A 24,214-nucleotide genomic window follows, 5' to 3' on the forward strand; every position below is an offset into this window, starting at 1 on the left:
TAATACCGTCTGTACATGAAAATTTTGTAATTGACCGTTACACGGGTTAACATTGATCACCGGGGTAGCTTTGATCAACATGAAATTTTTCCAGATAATCATCAATAACTAAGTCTAAAGTTAAAATATTCCGAAACTTTTTTCTACCTTTAAAACCCTATAAATTGAGTTCAAATTTGGAAAAATTTGTTTTTTTTAAATTTCAAATTTAAGTGAACATGTAATTTTAAAATATTGAAATATCCAATTTTTTCGAAGGCTCGCAAACAAACACTCTTCCTGATAAAACCAAAGCGTTTAGAAGTAAACAGGTAGATTTATGTGGAAGATAAACTTTTTTCCTTGGTAATAGTATAGATTTGGTGTAATTTTTGTTGTAGTTTGATATCCAATGGTAAAGTTTGAAGGAAACAAATAAAAGAGGAATAGTGCGAGGGCCTAGGGTATTGAGTGAAGGAAAACTTTATTTGTTTTGGCAGTTAAAATTGTATTAGTAATGTTAAAAAATTTAGCCCCTTAATTTATGCAGCATCCTTGTCCATTTTTTGATTTTAATTGTTGTTAGGCCTTAACACATTAAGGACCGCAATTTTTTTGCCCTCTAAGTCATCAAAACCCAAAACAAAGAAATTCAGAAGGTGGTTTGTATCCTTTATGATCAAGAAAACTCTTAACAACCCTCAAAATAGAGACTGATCAATGTTACTCCAAACCAAAGCATCAAATTCTAAGCAGAGTCGAAATCGATTTTTGAATCAAATTTAAAGTAGTCTGATAAATTTCTGCAACATAGGAGCCCAGTACTGGTTTTAAAAATATGAAACCTGCCTCATTCCACCTTTACAGATAAAATAATCGAAAAATGTTGAAAAAAGTGATCAATCTTACCCCGGATTACGGTAGTCAATAATTGGTTTCACCAGTTATTATTAAATTTACAAAATCATGTGACTTACACCCTACTAATAAAAAGGGTTAAGTTGCAACAAACTTTATTTTAATAAAAAATCGAATGAAAACGTTTGAAAATGTATAATTTTTAATATATTTGTGATGTCATAACGCATAGAGCACCAATTGCAGTAATTTTGGGTTTTGTTCGAATTAAATTTCACATTTTTCTGTCAAAAACATTTTAAAAGAAAAAGCATAAGGTGAATGCATACATTTAGGGGTTTAAAAATACTATAAAAAGTTCTAGCTGAAATCATATAAATTAATATTTGAATGGATGAATATTTGAAATCAACAAACGCGTGATGCAAAACAAGTATAAGGAAACGAGATTTAATAGGTGAATCTTTGATTTGAGTTATGATGTATTTTAGCCCGGACTGATACTGAATTATGAAAATATTTATTAAAAAAGAATAGGTGATTGGTCCTCAACTTTAAAAAACTATCTCACTAAGTGATAAACTAACTATATCATCATCGTTTTTGTTATCAGCTCGGATAACAAGTTTGAAACAATTTACTTATTCTGATTTCATTCATATTTCAATTTTACAGGGTTACTAGCGATTTTTCGTTTGAAATTCCCAAAGTTTTTCCCGGTTGTGGATGATTATTTTTTCCTATAGTTATTATACTTTTTTATATGAAAATAGGACGAATAAAAATAGTCAATGTAAAGTCCTTAAATGACCACCCAGCTAACATGAAATGGTTACAGAAATGATAATCCAAATCGAATATTAAAACATTTTCAATAACCATCGTATCGTAAACAAGTTGGTGATTTTCTATCATTCATATACAGCAAGCTTTGCCCAAAAAAAGTTAAGTTGGATAGCAGGTTAGTCAATTCGTAAATATGTCTCCAAAAAGTTGGGAATGTGCTAATTCGACATTTACGATTTCAATGAACTGATTTACGATAAATGGGCGGTCCATCGATTGAAACTCTATCCAATCTCTTCCTTTCTTCCTTTGACTGGTTCGTAAAAAGAAAATCTCACATATAGAGCTATAGCGCGAATCTTATCGACTGATGAGTTGGCATCGTGGTAAGATCCGGACTGCAAACTCGGAAGAATGGAGTTCAAATCTCGGTCGGGGAATTTTTTTTTTCGTTTTACTCAATACTTAAAATCGTATATTTTGCATTTTGGTGGAAAATCGAATTGTTGTAATCTTGTCATTGTAGGTATATCGCCTCCACTTTTGTAGCTATATGCTATTTTTGTATGTGTATTGTACAATCTTTAATTCGACAATTAAAGAGAGATCAGAGTTAAGTTTAATACAATATTTTCATCTGGTATAATTGTTTGAATAATTCTGTTGTTTCTGCAATATACATCCTTAAATGTTTGCTGGGAAACTACTGTTTCGCAAAACTGGTATGAAATTAAGAGGGGTTCCTCGTTGTCACATCAAAAAAATTGAGGACAAAACCAACGAAACTCACTTGAAATTTTAAAATTTATTTGTTCAAAAATGCTAAGATTTCTACTTCAATAACAGAACAATAAGCTTATTCATTTTAAACTAAAATTTGGAAAAAGCACCAGAAGTCAATTTCTTTGACTTTGAAAACAGAGATAAATTTCTTTTGACTAACGCAGAAAGAGCTCGAAAATTAGCCCAACAATTTTAGTCTGCTCATGGTTTTACTTTATACGTTGTAAGTAGAATTGATGCTCAAATTTCCCTTGAATTTGATGATATTCTTCTAAGCACAATTTATTTGAAAGTTCTTGCGAGACAAATATTGATGAACTTAAATTGATTTTCAAAAAAATTAAAAATATGAAAGCCTGGGGGGAAGATGGGATTTTCTATATTCTTTTTAAAAAGTTTAAAGTTTAAAAAGATCGGGGTGATCACCCCTACCCAAAGCGGAAAAACCCGTTTAAAATTACACAAAAACGCTCAAACTTCATGAAAATTTTGAATTGTTCCTAGTCGGTAAACCGTAATCCGGGGTAATATTGATCCCTTTTTTAAATATTTTTCGATTATTTTTTCTGTTAAGGGGAATGTGGCATGTTTCATAATTTTAAAACCAGTACTGGACTCTTATGAACGTAAAACATGGTTGCAGAAATTTATGAGATCACTTATTTGATTTAAAAATTGATTTCGTCTCTGTTTGGAATTTGATGCTTTGGGGTAAAATAGATCAGTCTCTATTTTGACGGTTTTCAAGAGTTTTCTTGGTCATAAAGGATACAAAACTCCTTCATAATATTTACAAATGCTATTTTATGAATTTTACCTTGCTTTTTAATGTTTTCTTTCAAAAACATTTATAATCGAAAAAATAACTATTATGGTGCATATATTTAGGGGCAAAAATAAGATAATTGCTAAATAGTTTGAGCTTCAAAATAATAATAAAATTTTACCTGCACACATCCCTTTAGGCCCTCCCACTATTTCCATTTTCGTTTTTTATTCAAAGTTAACCATTTGATAGGGTTCCTATCCATTTGTCAAATACGGGCTTACTCTTGGAAAATGTCCTTATATTTTAAAAATCAAATATTTATCACTACATGACTATAAAATGGCACTATAACTATACATACACAAAAGAAAAAAAGTAGTTCTTTCACATTCAACAACCAGTTCGCTTTTAAATGCTTTTTGGTTTCATCAGGAAAGCTGTTTGTTTGCGAGCTGTAACCTTTAGGTTATCTTGCCCCGTTAAACCCCCACAGAGCAAGCCATTTTGGAGTGTTCCTTTCGATCACTCAAAGCGTTCAAGCTGTTAATCGACAATTTTCCGATGGAACTCAGCTTCACAGGGACAAAATTTGTAAAAGGTTAGATTAGAAAGGTTCAGTTAGTTAAAAATATAAATAAATTAGACACTCCAAATTAAAATGATATCAGGGAAAACATTCAGCAGATTTAAATTTAAAATACAAAAACACACACACATAGAAAGCGCTAACTTAACGAACGGGAATGACAGTACCAAAATGTCATTGGAAAGTGAAACGGAAATTGGGTTAAGAAGAGGCTGCCAACTCCTTGACACTGAGTAAGAGGACTTCCTTTCCACCTGTGGCCACGCAAGCGCAAACAACCCTTGAGCGCAAAGTTAACAAAGTTACAGTGAAAGTTAACATAAGTATTTTAGAAGTGGAAAGTTAAAGTGAGCTTCAAGAGTTTTTAAGTCAAGTGAGTTTGTAAACCATTCCATAGCAAGCACCTCTCCTAACCATAATTCCCATCCAGGACCCCTTTTACATTTTGCCTGATGATTCTGGCTAAAGAAATCTGACCATAGAATCCCGCCATAGTGGGTTCAGCAAAGCATCGGGCCAGTGAATCACCGCTTTTCAGGCCGCTACTCTGCCATTGCCATCCTGAGTCAGGAGGATTCCAGGCACCGGATCCTACCAAGGCGACTCAACCAACTCCGGTTACACGTGGCAACTGGGCAGCCGAAGCACTGGTCAAAAGGGTCCCGACCATCCCATGTCCATCCGCTAGTTGGGTCCACCAAATTGCCATCCCAAGAGGCAAAGGATCCAACGAACACAGTGGACAACTAGAGCGGAAAATCCCAGCAACCTAGAGCCCATAGTAATCCATCGGTTTCGTTGCTCTGTCGAGGAGCCTGCGGAGCGTAAGCGCTGCGGGCACCATCCAGAGCACCAGCTGGAATTTGCCATCCACCATAAGGACAACAATAACCGCCAAACCGACGCAGCTTGAACTGGTTCCAGAGGGTGTTGTTTGATCCCTTCAAACGGGTTAGTAAAAATTCATTCAACCACCCTCCGGTTCTATTGCTTCGAATGGTCAATCGATGACCACGGTTGGAAGCGCAGCGACGAAGTAGACCCGTTACGGCCGGCCGGTACCAGCAGCAGCAGCGAAGCAGAACACACCCTACACACCCACACTACACGAAAGAGTAAGTTGTAATACATAACATTTTGCTTTTTAAAATCATGCGTGTCATTTCTTGGATATCCGACCAGTGCCCTTATAGCGAGAGCCGACCTTGAGCTCAAAAGTGTTTCTTAGACTCTAGCTGGCCCAGCAAAAGAGGCGTTTGTAGCCCACCCCAGACGGTTGCCGTGGCTTGACCAGCAACTAGGGGCTATTGGCGACCTCCTTCCGAGTGAGCAAGTAATAGAGCCTTGAAAAAAGTAGATATTTTAAGATTTTTAAATCACATTTTAATTAACAGAAAAAAATTTCTGACTGAGTTATTGTTGATAATGTGCAAAAATTTATTGTTGGTCAAAGTTACCCCGTTTTACAAATCACTTTAGTTCTACGAATAACTTTATCGTTGAAGAAACACTTTTTTTTTTTCGAAAATTGCATAACTTTATGGGCTTAATAAAAATAATATTGATACTTTTTCAATTGCAATCATTTTACATGTTTGTAAATTTTTAATCGTTTTTCCTAAGCCCGCCTTCAGACTTGTTTTATATTTCTTGGGTAGAAACTCAACATAGAATAATTTTTTGTTCAAAAAGAAAAAGCAGGTTGTGGTAAATTTAGACCTAAATAATTTCCAATAGCTATTTTATATCGAAAAACACATCGACCAAGGATTTTTGACGTGACCAAAAGGATATTTTTTTGAAAATACCTCCCTTTTCAGTAGGGGAGAATGGGGATACTTGATCTCCTTTTCTGATTATCATTATATCTTTATAGAGAAATTTAGAAACTCGCCGTCTTTTGCATTTTCTGATAGCGTGTAATACATGAACCTGTAGATGAACTAGAAGCATTTTCGTGAGACGAAAAACATTCTGATTCACTTCTATTTTTATATGATTTTATTTAGCTTTTCTCAGATGTAGCCTATGACAACTCATTGTCAAACATTAGTATGGATTGCAACATGTTTTGAAACATTCTGCGTAAAGAGTAAGTTGAAATAATGATTGGTTTTTGATTTATGCTGATTACAGAAAACCCCATCTAAATAGGGTTAACAAAGTTTAATTTCTGTTTATTTTTCATGAAGTAACAAACTAAAAGCAAACATACATTACAGAGCAAGGCAATTGAATTTGTTTTCAACTATTTTTCCATAAAAGTATATGACTGCCTGTTAAACAGGATTTTAAAACCCCCCTCTTACTAAACCAAAGTTAGGAAAATTACTCCCGGCACAAAAAACTTTATAAGTGAAATGCCTCAATGAAACCATTTGTAAATAATAAAAAAGGATTTAAAAGAAAAATTGGAAACTTTGAAATAAAGGGATTAATAAGGCTTGTGATATAGCTCAGTTGGCAAGACAGTTGCTTCCTGAGACGATGTCCGACGTCCGCCCAAGAGTAAACATCGATCCCAGTTGTATCGGATAAGTTTTTCAATGGCTGTCCGCCAACTGCATCGTGGATATAAGTCGAGAATAACATAAAGGTGTTAAAACTACTAGGTATAATCGAAATAAAAAAAAAGTGGAATATTTTTTTGTGATAACCTTCAAATAAGGCTGGAACAAATTTCAAATCCTTCTTTTGTCACTCGAAGTTAGAACATCGCGAGGAGGGGTTCAAAATTCGATAAAATCAAAAATACAAAACGTCAAATAGCTCCTATCTTCCAACATTTATTTTCTGGTCTTATATTCAGATACTTGATTTTTTTTCGAAACTTACATAAAGTACTCCAAACTTTATTTATTCTCCCTTCGGGTTTTTTGGAAATTTTGAAAGGGGGGGAGGTTTGGGAGATGACAAAAGAAGAAATTGATATTTGTTCCAGCCTAAATTTCAATTAAAAAATGATAACCAAAAACTTATAAGACATTTTCAATAACCATCGCTAACACGTTGGTATTGAGTTATTTTCTATCATTCATTTAGGAAAAGCTTTGCCCACTTAAAATTGAATCGAACAGTAGTTTAGTCAATTCGTATATTTGTCTCAAAAAAGTTTAGAATATGCTTATTTCAATTAAGAAGATGCATTTCAATTTTAGAATCACACAAACAGTAAAATGTCAACAGCACAAAAGCTCTAGTTCATTTTTTTTTAAACTGTTCGACTTCTTATACCTAGAATGCTCTAGTTTAGATCTTTTTAACTTACAATACTTCAAGCACTGATAAACTGATATAACTCTGCACCACGTTTCCATCAACCAAAGGTTCGTGTCTTAACTGCTTAGTAAGTGATTAATACACAGGAAGTGATGGCGCTAGCATTCAAAAATTACTCCACGTGTTCTAATGACACGTAGAAAAATATATAGAAATTTCATTATCTACCAAGCATTTTTAGCCTGCTTCAATTTTTCTGCGTGCAAAAGTATAAGTTGCTATGGTGTTCAATTTGTGTTATGTTTTCCTCCCAGTGAAAAAATGTCCCGATGGTTGAAATGTACTACTAGATTTACTGAGCTTTGAAATTTGAAATACATATGAAAATCAATTCTTCATATTAAAAAAAATTCTAATTAAAAGAATAGTGAAATTTAATAAATAATATCATAATATAATTGAAATTAAAGTTTAACAGTTTTTAAGAATTAATTTTAGCAAATGAATAAAAGTTATAGATTTAAAGACTTTCAAATCAAAACGTTCTTTATATTATTGAGGAAAAAATCGCAGTTATTTAAAAAAGGATTTTCTGGTGAACGATTTAGTGTTGGCATTTTATTAGAGAATATATGTACATTTTATATGATCAGAAATTTCTTAAAATTTCCCTTTTGGATAAAATTTTCAAAAGATCATACACTCTTCTTCAATAAGAATGGAATTGATCCAATACATTGAAACTAAAATTTAAACTAACTGAGTTACATAACTCTTCATGAAAAATATTTTCGAATTTTCGGGAAACGAAGCTTAGGGCGCCTGGGCGATGAAAAATTTTTTCCTACGCAGGGGGAGTTATATTAGCTTATCAGTGCTTCAAGTTTGTCTTACAATTCAACTTTGAGTTCCAGAATTAATTGAAATGCCAAAAATTTATTAAAAGAATTCATACGTTTAAATAACTGTTTCAAAAGATTTTGGCGTAATGAATTCGAATATTTCTTCAGATTTTGTCTCACCTCAAGATTTGGTGCAATGGCTTAACAAATGAGCAACTTTTTTTTAAATTTAATTCCAGTTAAAAAACAAATATACTTAGATTACAACTAAATACTGATTATAAATCTTTTATTATCCTTTATTTAATGAAGGATCCAAATTTTGCCTAGATTTTCTAATTTCAGAGTTAGGTAAGCCAGAATTTATCCAGATCGTATCCGAACCGGACAAAAAAAGGATAATGTAACTTAAAACCTGGCAAAATCCGAGCGGTTTATTTTAAAATGTTGAACTCAAAACCGTGCAATATTCGGGCAAATTTGGGAAATAACACATAAAATATTGCTTAAATATCAAGAAAAAAAAATATTTTAATCAAAAACCCATCAGCTGAATTTAAGTTGTATATATATTTACTTCCAAAAATCGTTCATTTTTATTTTGACAAAACTTGTTCAAAAATTTTAATTTTTGGTCACAAAAACAAAAAATCATCTTTACTCTTTTTAAGTTTTTTATTCCTTATTCTAAATAAAGTGAAAAGTTCCGGGAATATCATTTTTCAGGAAAATCCGGGCCACCGAACCGTTCTTAAATTTTGAACTCAATACCCGGGCTAGTCCAGATATAACCGGGCAATCTGACAAGCTTAATTTAGAAAAAAAATGTTATTCGACAATTAAAAAAAAATCTAATGCAAATGATCTAACTGTTCCTGTCAGGAACTTCCTGACATCACAGAAAAGCGTTTTAAATGTTTGATATAAAAGATTTTAATTTATTTAACAACTACGTAGCAGACTGCAAAACGTTTTGTTTTTAAAAATATCTAAGATTTGATTTGGTCATCTCATTACTCGGGAGTAGGAGAACGGTAGGCGTTGGCTCGATGGCGGCGCACGCGTTTTTTTCTCCGTCCGTGGAAATCGAGTAATTTGTTGGTTTTTATAATGAAAGTTAGCTATGAATCTTGACAAAAAAGTTTGGATCGGATAGGAAGTATATGTGTTGTACCAGGAGGGTTCCTTTTCGTGTCCTGGGCCGCTTAACTGTGTGTTTATTCGGAATTCGCCCACGGGGGCTTGAAATGAATCGAAACTCTTCATCTCCCATGTGTTGATTTATTCTGTCTTTTCCCGGAAGAAAGACTGGTGATCTGGTTTATTAGATGGTGTACAAAATTCCAATCAACTCGAAAATTTGAAGTGTTTTAAAATGAAAATAGAAAAAATTAAATAAAAATTCTATAAAGGGATCCATGGTGGCATTGAAGAATGATTTTTTATCGTTCCCGCATCGTGTAATGTGATTTTTCTACGCATGTTTTTCGGTTTCAAACGTTGCCGGTTTCGGCTTGCTATGTTTTTTCGTTAGTCAAAATGATCATTGTGAAATGGGGGAATTTGAGAATGATGAAATATTTGCCAGCCATTGTGAAATTAATGAATTTCGATTGGCATAGGTGCGCAATATTTAAAAAAAAAACTAGCACTAGGCAATCTGAGGTGGTGTAGAAGTGAGAGGGGAAGGAAAATAGTTTTTTGTGAGTAGGGAGTGAAACGTAACTGGTTCGTTTTTACTGAGACGGAGCTAGTGGAAATAAAAATAGAAAAAAGAAGAAAATATTGTCTAGAAAAGTTTAAAAGTGCGGGAAGTGAGAGGGAGTAAAAAAGAAAAGAGCTTCTTTGCTGTCCCGGCAGATTGCTGAAGTCGATCTTGCCGAAAACCCTGGCTGTTGGTTTCGACCGGATTGCTTCGATTGAATTTCCTGAGGTTTCATGAGCTAAGTATACTTTTTCTGTATCTTAATTCAATTCAATTCATGTTTTAAGTTTGACCCTTACCATGGAGGGGCCAGGGCAAATCCTTTTTCTCATTCTGTAACATAGAGACAGATTGGTGTCCTAGCTACACACATTGGGACACATTTTTCTCATGTGGCCCGTTCTTTAAATGCTTCGTGTTGTTGCATCTTTGTCCCGCGCTATGGTGCTGAATATGAATGCCCGCTTTTTCACTATTTCCAAGTAAAAACAACTTTTATGCCTAAAATTTTCTCAGAAACTTCTGAAAGAGTGAGGAAGGGGCAATTTAAGTTAAAAGAGTTGTACTATTTGTACTTTGCGGATAGTGAAGTTCAATGCAGGATCACCTAGTGGAATTTCTGCACGTTGTAAGGAAAATTAACACGTTTTAACACGTTGTACGGAAAATTTAAACAAGTTCAAACTAACCTTGCATCCATATAAATGAAGTGCTCATATTAAAATTTATCCTCTGATTGTAATTTTTAGTATAGATATTTTCTCAACAGAATTCCCTTAAATATTTAATTGGAGGTTTGAACCACATTTGACGTTGTATAATGTGCAATTTGTTTTTATCGCTAAATTATTTTGAAAGAAGTTTTCCTGGGAGAAGGGTTTTTGGGAACACTAATCATGATTTTTTTGTTCTTCTAATGTTTCTTTTCAAGAGCGAGCAAAGGCGCTATATCCAAGGTCAATGACCAGAAATGATAGTGCATTGAAATCCTAATCTCCAAATTTTTACTATTAGATGCTATTCACGATAATACTCAAATTGTTATTTGAAAATAACAATAGTTAAACGAAAAAAATACGGAAATTGAAACATAATAATACCTTTACAATGGGGTTTTGGATTTCTGTGCAGAAAAACATCATTTCCATCCATAGAAGGACGAATCCACACGGACCATCATCAAGGAGTACATAAAATTTAGCATATGTGCTTCCAACGTTAAAATCTTAGTTATAGCCATGGAAACGTATGGTACTGTTGTCCACGTTTCTTCCTCCCTGTGTTCCAGTTGTCTCTGCGTTCAATACTGCACAGTGGGCCCGGCCATGTTAAGATGAGTAGTAAATGTACTTTTACTACTCACCGGGATGCTGACAAGATCTGGCTGTGTATGTATCATAAGCATAAGCATAAGCATAAGCATAAAAATATCTAAGATTTGATTTGTTTTTTTTTTGAAATTTGGTCAAATTCCCTTTTTTTACGTAGAGCTGTTAAAAAACTAATAAGAAAACTTATATTACTTTTCCTCAGAAGTTAAATTACTCGCAGTCATCTAGAAAATTGTAACATTTTATAGTTTTTTTTTAAATACGCAAATTTTTCAACACTCCTTAACCAGTGAAAATCAGCTTTTAAATTTTTTTTAACAATGTGATTTTTGTTGCCTTATGCTATCAAAAATTGCTTAGTATAATTATTTTTTAATCAGTTTTTAAAAATCGTTCCAAAATATAGGGCAAATTGTGCCCTTCAAGAGAGAAACTATTTTTTATTTTATTCACAAAATCTTTCTTGCAAAGTTGTTACTATTCTGAACAAATGTTACATTTTTTTCATTCGATTCAGATTGAAAAAATGGTCAAAATTCAGATATTTTTATATTTTTTTCACAATGAAATTTAGATTTATTAAATAAATTTATGGACCACAATTCACTATGAGAAATGAATTTCAGAATTGATAAAAGTACGATATTTTCGAATCACTATTTTGGAACACATAACAAAATAATAGAAAAAAAATCAAAGTTTTAAAATCAGTTTTAAGTTTATAGAAATTCTATATCTAATCAAAAATTTATGACGAATAGGTGTTTTTCCAACGTATATTTGCGTATAGAATCATTAAAAAATTTGTTGTGATTACCTTGCACTTATATGGCAAATTAATTTCAATGAATAAATTATATCGTTTATATGCGCAACTTTTGCTGTGAAAGTTCTTGCATGGCCTTTGAGTCAACTAAATATGTTTTAGGTAAGTAATCAAGTATGTAGCTTAATTTAAAAAAAAAAAAATTATTAAAAACAATAAATTTCAATGAACAGTATCAATGTACTCTCCATTGGTTTTGAACAAAATTTCTACGGAATCCAATCGATTGTAAAGTTAAATTAAAAAGTTTCAAAAAGCATTGCGTACCTGCGCGTTTATTCTCGATCAGCCTTCCGTCGTCGTCAGGAAGAATCTCGGTCCCAAAACCAGCCTCGCTTCCAGCAGCACCAACAAGTCTGGCCGAAACGATGATGGCGGTTGTTTGTCTTTGTCTCGGAACCGCTGCTTGCTCCGGATGTTTGGTTTTTACCTCGCGCACTAAGGACTCGAAATATGTAGGAACATGAAACGGTGGCCTTCTGACTATGGCTGGCTGGCTGACAGACAAACCTGAAACCGGGAAAATTAATTAGCTAGCTATTTGTTTTAATTAATTAATCCTTGATCAAATACCAGACTGAAGAATGGAATGAAGAGAGAGTCAGAGGACGAGAAAGTGAAACATCCAAACCTGAAGAATGTTTCAGCAATTTTCCGATGCGAAATGATGCGGTTTCAACAAGAGCGCGCACCCCAGCCAGACCGCCATTCAAAGGAATCACTTAATCAATGAAACTTGAGTTTTCTTACGGGGTTTTCATTAAATTTATCCCCCGCATCAAGCTAGACGAGGGCAGGCAGCTAGACAGACAGACGAACAAACATGTAATATTTATAAGAGAACGCGCGATAACAACAACTGGAATTGAAAAGGATAAAAAAATCTAGCACCATCATCATCATCATCAGCATCGCCATCATCGTCGTCGTCACCTCTTCCGAAAAATCGGATTCGAGCTCTCGGACCAGGACTCAGGAAAAGGCGAGTAGGTAGGTTACAGATTTTTCCTCAGGGATTTCCTCTCGCTTCCATTCAACTACGAATTACAATTCCGAGTTCCGAGAGTTCCCCCTTCTATCATTTCCAAACTCGTTGGCAAACTTCTTGCTACCGTTTTACGTCCGTGCTTTCGTTTGGCACAACTATGTAACGAAATCAAACCCAACCCCAGATCGCTTCGGAGGGTGAATAACATCCCCTGCTTCTGCTTCTGCTGCTGATGATGCCCGTTCAGCTCGTTTATATTTTCTTTCTTCGATTTCAAAATTTGTTGTCCGTGAGCATTAGTTCGGTACCTAAATAACCGAATGTGGTTTTGTTGCCATGAAAACATCTGCGTGTGCGTACACGTGTGCGTATTGCCTATTTTTTGGGTTTGAAATAAAGAACAGTGCGTAGATCCGGAATGATGCCACTTGTTTTATGTGCGGGTAGACACACATTACACATGCTTTGATTTATTTCTTCATAAAGGTGCTTTAAATTTGGTGAAACTGCATGTGTTTAATCAACTTTAAAAATAAAACCACTTGATTTTGTAGAGTTGTATGGAATAGAACAGCTAGATGCTGTACAACAAATAAGAATCTTATGCCTAAATTCGTTCGGTATTTCAACGAACACCTAAAACTATACACAAAAATAAAAATGACAAAAATGACAAAAATGACAAAAATGACAAAAATGACAAAAATGACAAAAATGACAAAAATGACAAAAATGACAAAAATGACAAAAATGACAAAAATGACAAAAATGACAAAAATGACAAAAATGACAAAAATGACAAAAATGACAAAAATGACAAAAATGACAAAAATGACAAAAATGACAAAAATGACAAAAATGACAAAAATGACAAAAATGACAAAAATGACAAAAATGACAAAAGTGACAAAAATGACAAAAATGACAAAAATGACAAAAATGACAAAAATGACAAAAATGACAAAAATGACAAAAATGACAAAAATGACAAAAATGACAAAAATGACAAAAATGACAAAAATGACAAAAATGACAAAAATGACAAAAATGACAAAAATGACAAAAATGACAAAAATGACAAAAATGACAAAAATGACAAAAATGACAAAAATGACAAAAATGACAAAAATGACAAAAATGACAAAAATGACAAAAATGACAAAAATGACAAAAATGACAAAAATGACAAAAATGACAAAAATGACAAAAATGACAAAAATGACAAAAATGACAAAAATGACAAAAATGACACAAATGACAAAAATGACAAAAATGACAAAAATGACAAAAATGACAAAAATGACAAAAATGACAAAAATGACAAAAATGACAAAAATGACAAAAATGACAAAAATGACAAAAATGACAAAAATGACAAAAATGACAAAAATGACAAAAATGACAAAAATGACAAAAATGACAAAAATGACAAAAATGACAAAAATGACAAAAATGACAAAAATGACAAAAATGACAAAAATGACAAAAATGACAAAAATGACAAAAATGACAAAAATGACAAAAATGACAAAAATGACAAAAATGACAAAAATGACAAAAATGACAAAAATGACAAAAAATGACAAAAATGACAAAAATGACAAAAATGACAAAAATGACAAAAATGACAAAAATGACAAAAATGACAAAAATGACAAAAATGACAAAAATGACAAAAATGACAAAAATGACAAAAATGACAAAAATGACAAAAATGACAAAAATGACAAAAATGACAAAAATGACAAAAATGACAAAAATGACAAAAATGACAAAAATGACAAAAATGACAAAAATGACAAAAATGACAAAAATGACAAAAATGACAAAAATGACAAAAATGACAAAAATGACAAAAATGACAAAAATGACAAAAATGACAAAAATGACAAAAATGACAAAAATGACAAAAATGACACAAATGACACAAATGACAAAAATGACAAAAATGACAAAAATGACAAAAATGACAAAAATGACAAAAATGACAAAAATGACAAAATTTAAAATAATTACAAAATTACATAAATTTGTGCACATTTTGGGCAAATCTTTAGAACTTCAATACAATAAGTAAAAAAGTCAACTCATGATTTTATCACTACATTCTTGCTCATAAATTTTCTATTTAAATCTATGCTTTTGACGCCATTTTCAGCAGTCAGTATGCATGAAACATTTCCCTGATTTTTTAACTAATAATAATTCAACATAATGTCGTCCCTTTTAATCTCAGAGTGCAAATATTCACATTGATCGTCAATATCGGAAGTAGCTTATGTGGACGACCCAATTTTCCGATTTATGATTATAAATATGATACCTGAAATCGAGCAAAAACAGTGGATCATTGATATTGAACTGTTCACAAAAAATTTTCTACCTAAAAATGATTGCTCGTCTCATTAGATCCCTGTGCGTAAATTTCCATCTCAATCCAATGCATTCCAACGAATATATTGAAAAAAACAGTGGAAAGTTAATATGGACTACCCTTTTGCCCGACCCCTGATCCAAAATTTTAAACCTCATATCAATTTCCCATCCCTTAAAACCTCAATTTAATTTTTTTTTTATCTCAATCGCATGTATTATAACGGCATTATCGCAAAAATAGTGAACTGTTAATAGAGACACCCCCTTTTGCTGACCACTTACACAAAATTTGACACTTGAAATGGATTGTTCGCTCCTGAAAACATCCATGTGCCAATTTTCATCTCATTCTGATGCATAATGACGTTAATATAACCACAGAGAACCAGAGTTCGGGCTGGAGCCCCATTCGTGTGTAAAAATACCAACCGTGATTTCAAAATAAACGACGCCATTTTTGCAACTTAGCTAAGAGCCACCAGATGTCGTTACCGGTACTTTTATTTTTTCCATGGTTTCTACACGCTCAGACGATAGTACCTTCAACGAATGAAAAATGCGCTCAAAGCCAAATTTATTTTCAGTCACTCAATCGGGTATTAAAATAGTTGTATGGTTTTTCAGTTTTTGGCCTGTGTTTGTTATTGTCGACATGAAATTCACTACATCAAGACTGAATTGAATGTTTTTTTTATAATTTAGAATAAATTTCGATGATGAACACAAATTTAAAAATTCGTCAGTATTATTTTTTCTTTCACAGAATTGTTATCTCGGTAGGATTGGTGAAAAATTGGCGCATGGTGTTATCGGATATCTGTACTATTTAAGTATAATAGAAGGGGAGGATATTTGAAGAATTTATAAAATTTTGATATCGAGTTGCTTTTAAATGCCTTTTGCTATTCCCTTAAATTCTTAGGATTCTTAGGTGTCCGGGTAACCTCCATCCAATTACTTTGCCCTGTCTAAGAGGCCAAATTCGATATTAAGAAGCTATTCCAATTTTCGAATATTTTCGGAAGTAGGTACTAAAGTCTGGCAGAAAAGACGCGATGTTTACATGCTAGAATTTCGCAATGTTCGAACGAAGATGGGTGGTGATACTTTCGGTTAATTAGATTTGAAATGCTTCTTTATGAGTGAAATTTGTTTAAAAAAATCTGATCCTAAACAAAAAGTGGAGTTTATCCATTAGAGAGGTATCATAAATTAACACATCATACAGAAATCCTGTTGCAAATGATGACTGAACTTTTTTTGAAATTATAATTCATATTAAAACAGACACATAATTAAAATCTTATATGAACTTTCTCTTCAAACAACTAAATAATGTTTGCTTTTTTTCTCAAACAAAATCAGTGGCTCAATACAAAACTAATACCAAATGCGGCAACATCGCCTAAAGAAAAAGATTTCGCTTCAAGAGTATATAGTTCCTGCTGCAAATTTCATTATGTTGCTTTTTCTACACCCCAAAAAAAGAAAACTAGCTGAACTCTGTTTTGGTGCGACCTGGAAGTAAATTTTGGGTTATTTATGTTCTGAGTGTTCTCAACTGTTGACAAAAAAAATCGACAACATCAGCTGAGTCACTTAGCTAAGAGCCACTAGATGGTGCTGTTTTTAGGCCAATTTTAACGGTTTTAAAATGGCCGACGATTCAAATTCTTACACACGGATTCGACACATATTTGTACGGGGCCCGTTCTCTGGTTCTCTGTGATATAACTAAAAGAGTATTTGTGAAGTATGGATTACCCCTGTTACCGGCCTCTTACACAAAATTTGACAAACACCCGTGTACCAATTTTCAAGTCAATCCAATTATTATTATTATTATAAAAATTAGAGACACTTTACCATTTTCACGGCTTTCGTGTCTATCGTTCTTCCAGCTTATCACAACTTATCAGTAAGATTACAAAGTTTGATGAATTTCAAAACACAATTTTCCTTACCATTACAGTTGGAAAGAATTTCATAGATAGAGCCTTCCAATCTACATAAGTCACGGGCTTCGTTAAAACCTCGACATTCTGCCAAAATGTGTTGAACTGTTATTTGAACTCCGCAGAAAGAGCACTCTGGCGGTGGAGTTCGGTCAAGTAAAAAGCTATGTGTTAGTCCTAGTGTGTCCAATTCTCAATCTCGTTAACAACCGTTGCTCTTAGGCACATTTCCTATCTGTGTATGGGCTAATGTAAGGTTTAACACGTCGTAGAAGGGTTTGAGACCGATTCCATGTTGACTGCCACGCATCCCGTAGACAAGCTTTAACCGAACGGACTGCATCTGCTGCTGGAATGGGTACCTATATTTAATGGTGATTTGCTTCTTCCTTGGTTTGCCAATCGATCAGCCTTCTCGTTCCCATGAATATTGCAGTGTCCTGGAATTCATGCTACAACCACGTTTTTCTCCATCAAATGTTTTTCTGTTTCTTGTATCCATGGGTGCCTTGTGTGACCTTTCGAAAGCGCATCAATACAGCTGGCCGAGTCGGTGAAAATGATCGCGCGTTGCAAAAATTTGGCTTTGTCGGCTGCGATCATGAGTGCATACGCCTCAGCAGAGAATATACTGCAAATATTTGGTAAAGAGCAGCTAAATTCTAGATCTCGACTATAAACAGCAGCTCCTATGTCGTCTTCCAGCTTAGATCCATCTGTGTATAGATGATAATAATTTTTGTATTTGTTCTGTACCATTGCATTGAAGAAGGTTAAAACTTTCGGGCTTGGATCACCTGCTCTAACTTTTTGTCGTATATAGTTATCAGTAAGAGATGGTTTCAGGTACCATTGACGGTCTGTTAGTCTCATAGGTTCACATACTTTCGGAATAGGTAAGTTTGTGGTGGCTTTGAACAGTTCTTCTGAACGTTTCACTAGCGGACAATCATAATTGATTATATCTTTTTCTACCATTCTAACTGCCGTAACACAGAGACGTTCAATCATTTTTTGCCGGAAATTAGGCAGACCTGTCTCGGCCATTATCGAATCCACTGGGCTTGTACGAAAAGCGCCGGAGGCTAAGCGAATCATCTGATTATACCATCATGTCACCATCTACCGCCCAAAATCACCCTTTTGTTTGTATTTAAAAAAAACTGGGATGTTTTCTCCAAAAATAAGACCTGTTGTCTGTGTCGGCATCATTGTTCGATCATTTCACTGAAAAAAACATCACTTAATTATGCCAACTATAGCCAGAAATTAAATGTTTAGTTTTTGGTTTCCGGTCAAATTGTTGAATTCGACGCCTGTTAGCGAACTAGGCATTACCAGATATACTAAGGCTATGATCATTTAGTATCCGGGCACTTTATGTCGGTGATAGCTACGTTATTTGAGCTCGGATATGCAAAACTTTAGCAGCGTTGTGTTGGTTATGAAAAGGACTATCTTGCCTATTTTGCCAGATTTTTATGTTAATGTGTGTTTGAGATATTTACGATGCAAAAAGGCATAGTAAAAATAATTTTGCACAAATTTGCGCCTTTTGCGCATTTTGCGCCTCGAAAATTCTTCATTGTCGACTTGAAAACTCAAAAACTGTTGATTTTTTTCTGATTCTTTTTAAGACCGAGTGGCTAAGAAGTATAAGGAACCATTCTAGAATCCACACGAAGTTCAAATCAAGCATCGGAATGGAACCCTTGATCTTAAATACGGTAGAAAGTCTATGGTTTTTGGGGATAACTGAATGCAGACCCCTTAAATAATGCAAAAAATCCGTTTCCGTCAGTCAAAAAGTATTGTCTGACTAGTAAACACCACGTAAATAACTGATAGTGAACAGTTCCTTAGTTTGTAATATGTTCAACCGGTTTTTACGCAATGTGACAGATGTGTTCTGATGGACGAAGAAATTTATGTTAAAACCGGATTCAAGAGATCAAATTTTTCGAGATGCCTACTCATGAAAAGGTTCCAACCAGATTACAATTGCTTTTTCCAGGTGAGTTTGTGTAAAATATCATGATTTTGCAAAGGTTTTACTTCTGTGGTAAAAAATATTAGATCAATACATGACTGATACAAGTGTGCAAAGATAAAAAAGAGATTTTATGAAAAAGTAAGATTATTTCTTGAAATCATTGATAATTTTTTTTTTATATTTTTATATGAAATGTCATATTAACACCTTCATTTCCTCCACAGAAAGTTTTTCGATCAAATGAATAGTTTTTAAAATACAAGCGTTTGTAACTGCCCGGATACTAAATGATCATAGCCTTAGAACCGATATACACCACTTAACGAGAAATCGGGAGACACGAATAGCGCTATCTGGCGACAGAAATGGAACTATTACACTGTGAATTTTTTCGGAGCTTTGATCAGAGATGCCAGATGTCCTCATTTTTCAATTGACAATCGCAAAAAGTGTGGCGTAGCATATAGAAAAGGCGGAAGTAAAATGATTACTATTTGAATAAATATGAATTATTAACAGCGCATATTCTTACAATTCTTAAAACGTTGTCTAAACCCTTAAAGCATCGGCAGCGATAAGTGCTATCCCAGGTGTTAACCGCGGACACATTCTAGGTCCTTTTTTAGCTTTAGCAGTACATTTGCGCACCGGTAACTACTAAACTGGTTTCCATTTTAGCCACTGGTGACGCTTGTTGTTTTTTGATGCTATTTCCTTTTGTTAGCATCTGTCAAATCAGGAGCTGGTCGGTATTCAAATATGGCTGCTGGCTTGCTTTTTCAATACCGAGGAGCAAGTCTCAAAATTGAGGTTATTATAGCTTTAAAACCTGACCGCTGCTGATACTCTTAAACATCGTGATTGTAATATTCCTATCGATTTAGCGCAAAGTTTAAAAAAAGAAAGAATGAAAAGGGAATGTTATTAGAATCATAAACTTTAAGGTCAAGAATTCGTAATAAATGTCTAATTTATTATGACTTCATAAATAACTAAAAATAAATTGATTTACGACACTCGCCATAAAATCTGCCTGCACAGATTTTAGACTTTTGCATAGCAAATTTCCGCCAACACTTAACGAGAAAGCAAACAAAATACATATTCTTAATCAAACATTTGCGCCTTTTAGTTTCTTTAAAACAAATTCCATAAATTTTATTTCATCTTTGTCTTTATTTCGAGTTTTTAACAACGATCCGTTACCTAGAATATGTCATACAAAACGGCAAATCAAAATAAGCGGAAGCTTAATACAAATTTTAAAAGCTTAGTTAAGAGACGAAAATTAAATATAGATAAAGTAATAAAAAAATTTAAATTCAAAAATGATTATTATTAATTTTTCCTAGTTATATTTAAACAGTTTTTTGTGTTTTGGAATATAATTTGTTTTGCAATAGTAAAAAATAATAAAAACGTTTCATTTCAAAACCAATATACATGCCAATACCAATATAATTTCGTCACATTCCATGGTGGGAACAGAATTTTTCCTTCTTGGTTATAACAAATGACATGATGCTTAATGTGCACACCGTTTTCGTATTAATTAAAAAAAAATGTGCTTAAATTTTTTTTTCTCCTTGATAATCGTTTCTGTGAAACTTTTTCAGCTGTGATTTTTTATTTGTTTAGATTTTTGTTTTGCTTTCAAGTGCACAAATAAATGATGGGAAAACATTAAGAAATATATCGCATTCCGATGATTCATTGCGAATCGAAAGAGTTTTTTTTATTTATTTCAATACAATTGGTTTGAATTTGAAAGAAAAAAACAATTCTGTTGCACACATTTGTCTCAATTAATAAAAAAAAAGATCAGTCTGTGCCCTTTCACAATGTTAATCTGGAGTTGTCAAAATGCTGATCAGGGATGCCGTTCGAACATATTTTCATCACTTTTTTTGTTTAGTTTAGGAACACATAAAAAAAATAAATTCCGCTCATTTAAGAAATGAATTCAAAATTCGCACCACCAGCCTTTACTTCTTTCATGTTTTTCAGAAGATATGTCACTAGTCTCTCAGGCATGATTCCAAGTCCATAATCAGAAAACATGGATAATAGTTGTTAGCTTTTTGTTTTTTGGAGCACTGGCATTTCTGAAACGCTTTGTTAGCATTTATTTTTTAAATCAATTCATTAATTATAAACACTCAAGAGAGATTATTGTCATGTTATTGCTGGACAAAAGCTCGGTATAATGTCCTTAGACCTAAGATCTGGATTTGATAAATGATCTAACAAACTTTATAGTTTGATAATGATAAACCAATTTGTTTGAAAATGTTCAAATATTAATAAGAAAAATCTAGCATGAGACAATAACAATATCATCTTTTAATACGAATCGTTTAAAACCCCATTTTTTGCCAAATTGAAAAGCGACACCCGTCATCTAGTAAAGAGAAAATAACGATATTTTCACGTTAATTTCGTGATATTTTTTTTCCTTAACTAATATTAGTAAGCAAAATTTTAATAAACAGTTAAGCAGTTGACCGATTGAATTTAAAATCTTTTTCTTAAAAAAACACTTTATGCGCATCCAAGTCTATGTATTTTTCGAAACAATAAAATTTGTTGGTTTACTAAAATTTTTATGGTGCAAGAATAGAAACAAACAATTTCATTTATTATAACTGGCATCCCTGATCAAGTCGAATCGGAATACACGCTATTCACAAGTTAGACGAATTTCTCGAATTAATGCTTCCATTTTGTCCGCTAGAGGATGCTGATGGTGTCGCCTTCTCATTATATGAAGAAAATAAGTGTTTTGAATATTGTTTCGATTATATTTGGCATTACTGTACTCCTAGGGCAAAAAGGGTTTTTGTTTTCAAGATAGTACCTATTTGACCTAAAATCGACTTGAAACGATAGTTTTATTTTCGTAGAATAGATTTGCATCGAAAAATTCCCGATTTTTTCAATAGTTGTTGTTTTTTGAAGCGTTTAGTGATGGGCGGTAATTGGTGTTTAAAAAAAAAGTGTGGGTTCCTAATGACCGGTCACGCACAATTTCTTTGTTTTTAACGCATGTATTGTGTCAAATGTGTAAATTATTAGAAGAATTTAGTTCGATTATGTTAGAAAATGATGTTTTATCGCTGAAAGTAACCGTTTACTTGAGGTTGTTTGCCTGGAATCATCATTTTGTCAGTCAACGCACTTTGTTACAATTTGTTAAAAATTTGCGGGAAAAATTTCACAAAATGTATTCTCTCAAGTTCCTCAAAATGCTTTTGACAGCTCGTTAAATAAAAATACTAAAAAGAACAGTTTCCGTGTTGTTAGATAGTTTTTCCTTAAGAAAACCTTATTGCTACCCAAAAAAGTCGAGTGGGCGGTAATAGGGCCAGTTGAACACCTCAAAATTTAGTTAATTATTTTGAAAAGCGCACATTTTTCGCATTCCACTAAATTTTTAATTGAAAGTAGAGCAGTTTTGAGATGTATTGGAAAAGAAAGCGAATAAAAATCTGCCGTCGTTTTTTTATTACACATGTTTGAAGTTGAAAAACCGCTTAACTGGGCGGTAGATGGTGACATGATGGTATATCGGACTCAAGATTTTTTCCATATAATCAAAACGCAAACTGGTTAAACCTATTCCAAAAAGTAATTTTGAGACGACAATAGATTCACCGACTGCAATAAGTGTGTTACGATTACTTCTTTTCAACCGACTACCTAAGATTTTAAGAATATTTATCACAGCTTTCTTTGATGCCTATGAAATGTTGTAGAAAATTCATTTTCTGATCAATAACGATCCTTAATATTTTCATTTTTCGGACCCGTGGAATAGCTATACCATTTATTTTAATAGCACGACCTCGTTTACGATGAGGAGAATCACAAATGTGCATGAGATTGCACTTTTTTAGAGCTGTGAGTTAATCCAATGTATCATAACGTCAATATGACTCAAACGGTATTTGTATTGTATGGACGACCCCTTTGGGCCACCCCTGACCCTACATAAATTTGATAACTGGAATCGATTGCTCGTCCCTCAAAACACTCATATACTAATTTCATCACAATCCTATGTATAATAACGACAATATCGCTAAATCAACATTTGGCTTGTATGGACGACCCCCTTCAAAATGAGTGATCCGAAAATTTGAAAACATTTTTCATCGTTTCTGGTCCTAATGAGCATCAATGCCAAATTTCAGCTCTCTAGCTCTTAAGACGGCTGAGTCTTAAGAGTTTTTTTTTAGTTTCATTCAGTTTCTTAGCTTTATTATCTATTTCCCTTTTTTTTCTACGAACTACATTGATAATTTTGCATGAGTGCTCATTAGTACCAGGAGAATGAATAATGTAGGCAAATTTTCGGATGACTCATTTTTAAGGGGATAATCGTCATACAAAGGTAAAACACTAACCATACTGAATGGACACTCGATTTCGTTTGTTGGATAATTTTTCCAACAGCACGCAATGTCGATTCCAGAGTGCGCATCGATCAATTTGAAGAAATGCTATCCCAGTTAGAAAGTTCCACCCAACTTTCGAAAAAAAATTGGCAATTGAGACGAAAAAATCGGGCTAAACAGGTACAATTTTCCTATAGTAAGGTTGCCAGAATTTTTTCAGCACGTATCCGGGCCGGACAATCCGGGCAATTTTTTATAAAAAACCTGGCAAAATCCGGGCATTTCATTTCTGAATCGAAACTTAAAATCCGGGCAATATCCGGCCAGATTTTGTCAAAAATCCAGAAATTACTCAACAAAAATATAAATAAAAGAGTTGAAAAAAAAAATTGGTTTCATCAAAATTTAAAAAAAATGAAATCGTATTTTAGTCTTCGAAAAATCCTTTCATGATTATTTTTGTTAAATCTGCTCAAAAAGTTTTGTTTTGGTGGCTAAATAAAACAAATTTACAACACAATTAATTTTTTCTATTATTATTTGTCAAAAAAATGAAAAAATCCGGCCAAAATACGGGTATTTTTCAATAAAATCCGGGCAACCGGGCCGGGCCGGACTGTTCTTAAGTTTTGTATTAAATATCCGGACAAACCCGGATAAAACCGGGAAATCTGGCAACCTTATCCTATAGGGCATTTGTATCCGAAAAATGGTAGGTTAGCCACCTACCGTCGGTATTGCGAACCTGCTAAATGTGACAAAAAAAAAAATTAGCCAGAAAATGATCGATTTTTGTTCTAAGTTTCCTGTCTGTATGATCA

The 24,214-nt window shown here is 33.3% G+C and overlaps 1 protein-coding gene across 4 annotated transcripts in view; it reads right to left on the reverse strand.

The window, feature by feature from the left end:
• Positions 1-24,214, reverse strand: part of LOC129746372 (class E basic helix-loop-helix protein 22-like) — a 162,735-nt gene that overhangs the window by 18,225 nt on the left and 120,296 nt on the right. The window contains exons 1-2 of one of the 4 annotated variants that reach the window (XM_055740007.1): positions 12,258-12,512; positions 11,952-12,194 (exon numbers count right to left, since the gene is read on the reverse strand). The gene's annotated coding sequence lies outside the window, so the exon portion shown is untranslated. Of the gene's footprint in view, positions 1-11,951; positions 12,195-12,257; positions 12,513-24,214 lie in introns of those variants that run through there. The other 3 variants (XM_055740006.1, XM_055740000.1, XM_055740005.1) reach the window with 3 other exon arrangements.

The sequence above is a fragment of the Uranotaenia lowii genome, chromosome 2 (assembly GCF_029784155.1).
Source record: "Uranotaenia lowii strain MFRU-FL chromosome 2, ASM2978415v1, whole genome shotgun sequence".
NCBI lineage: Eukaryota > Metazoa > Arthropoda > Insecta > Diptera > Culicidae > Uranotaenia > Uranotaenia lowii.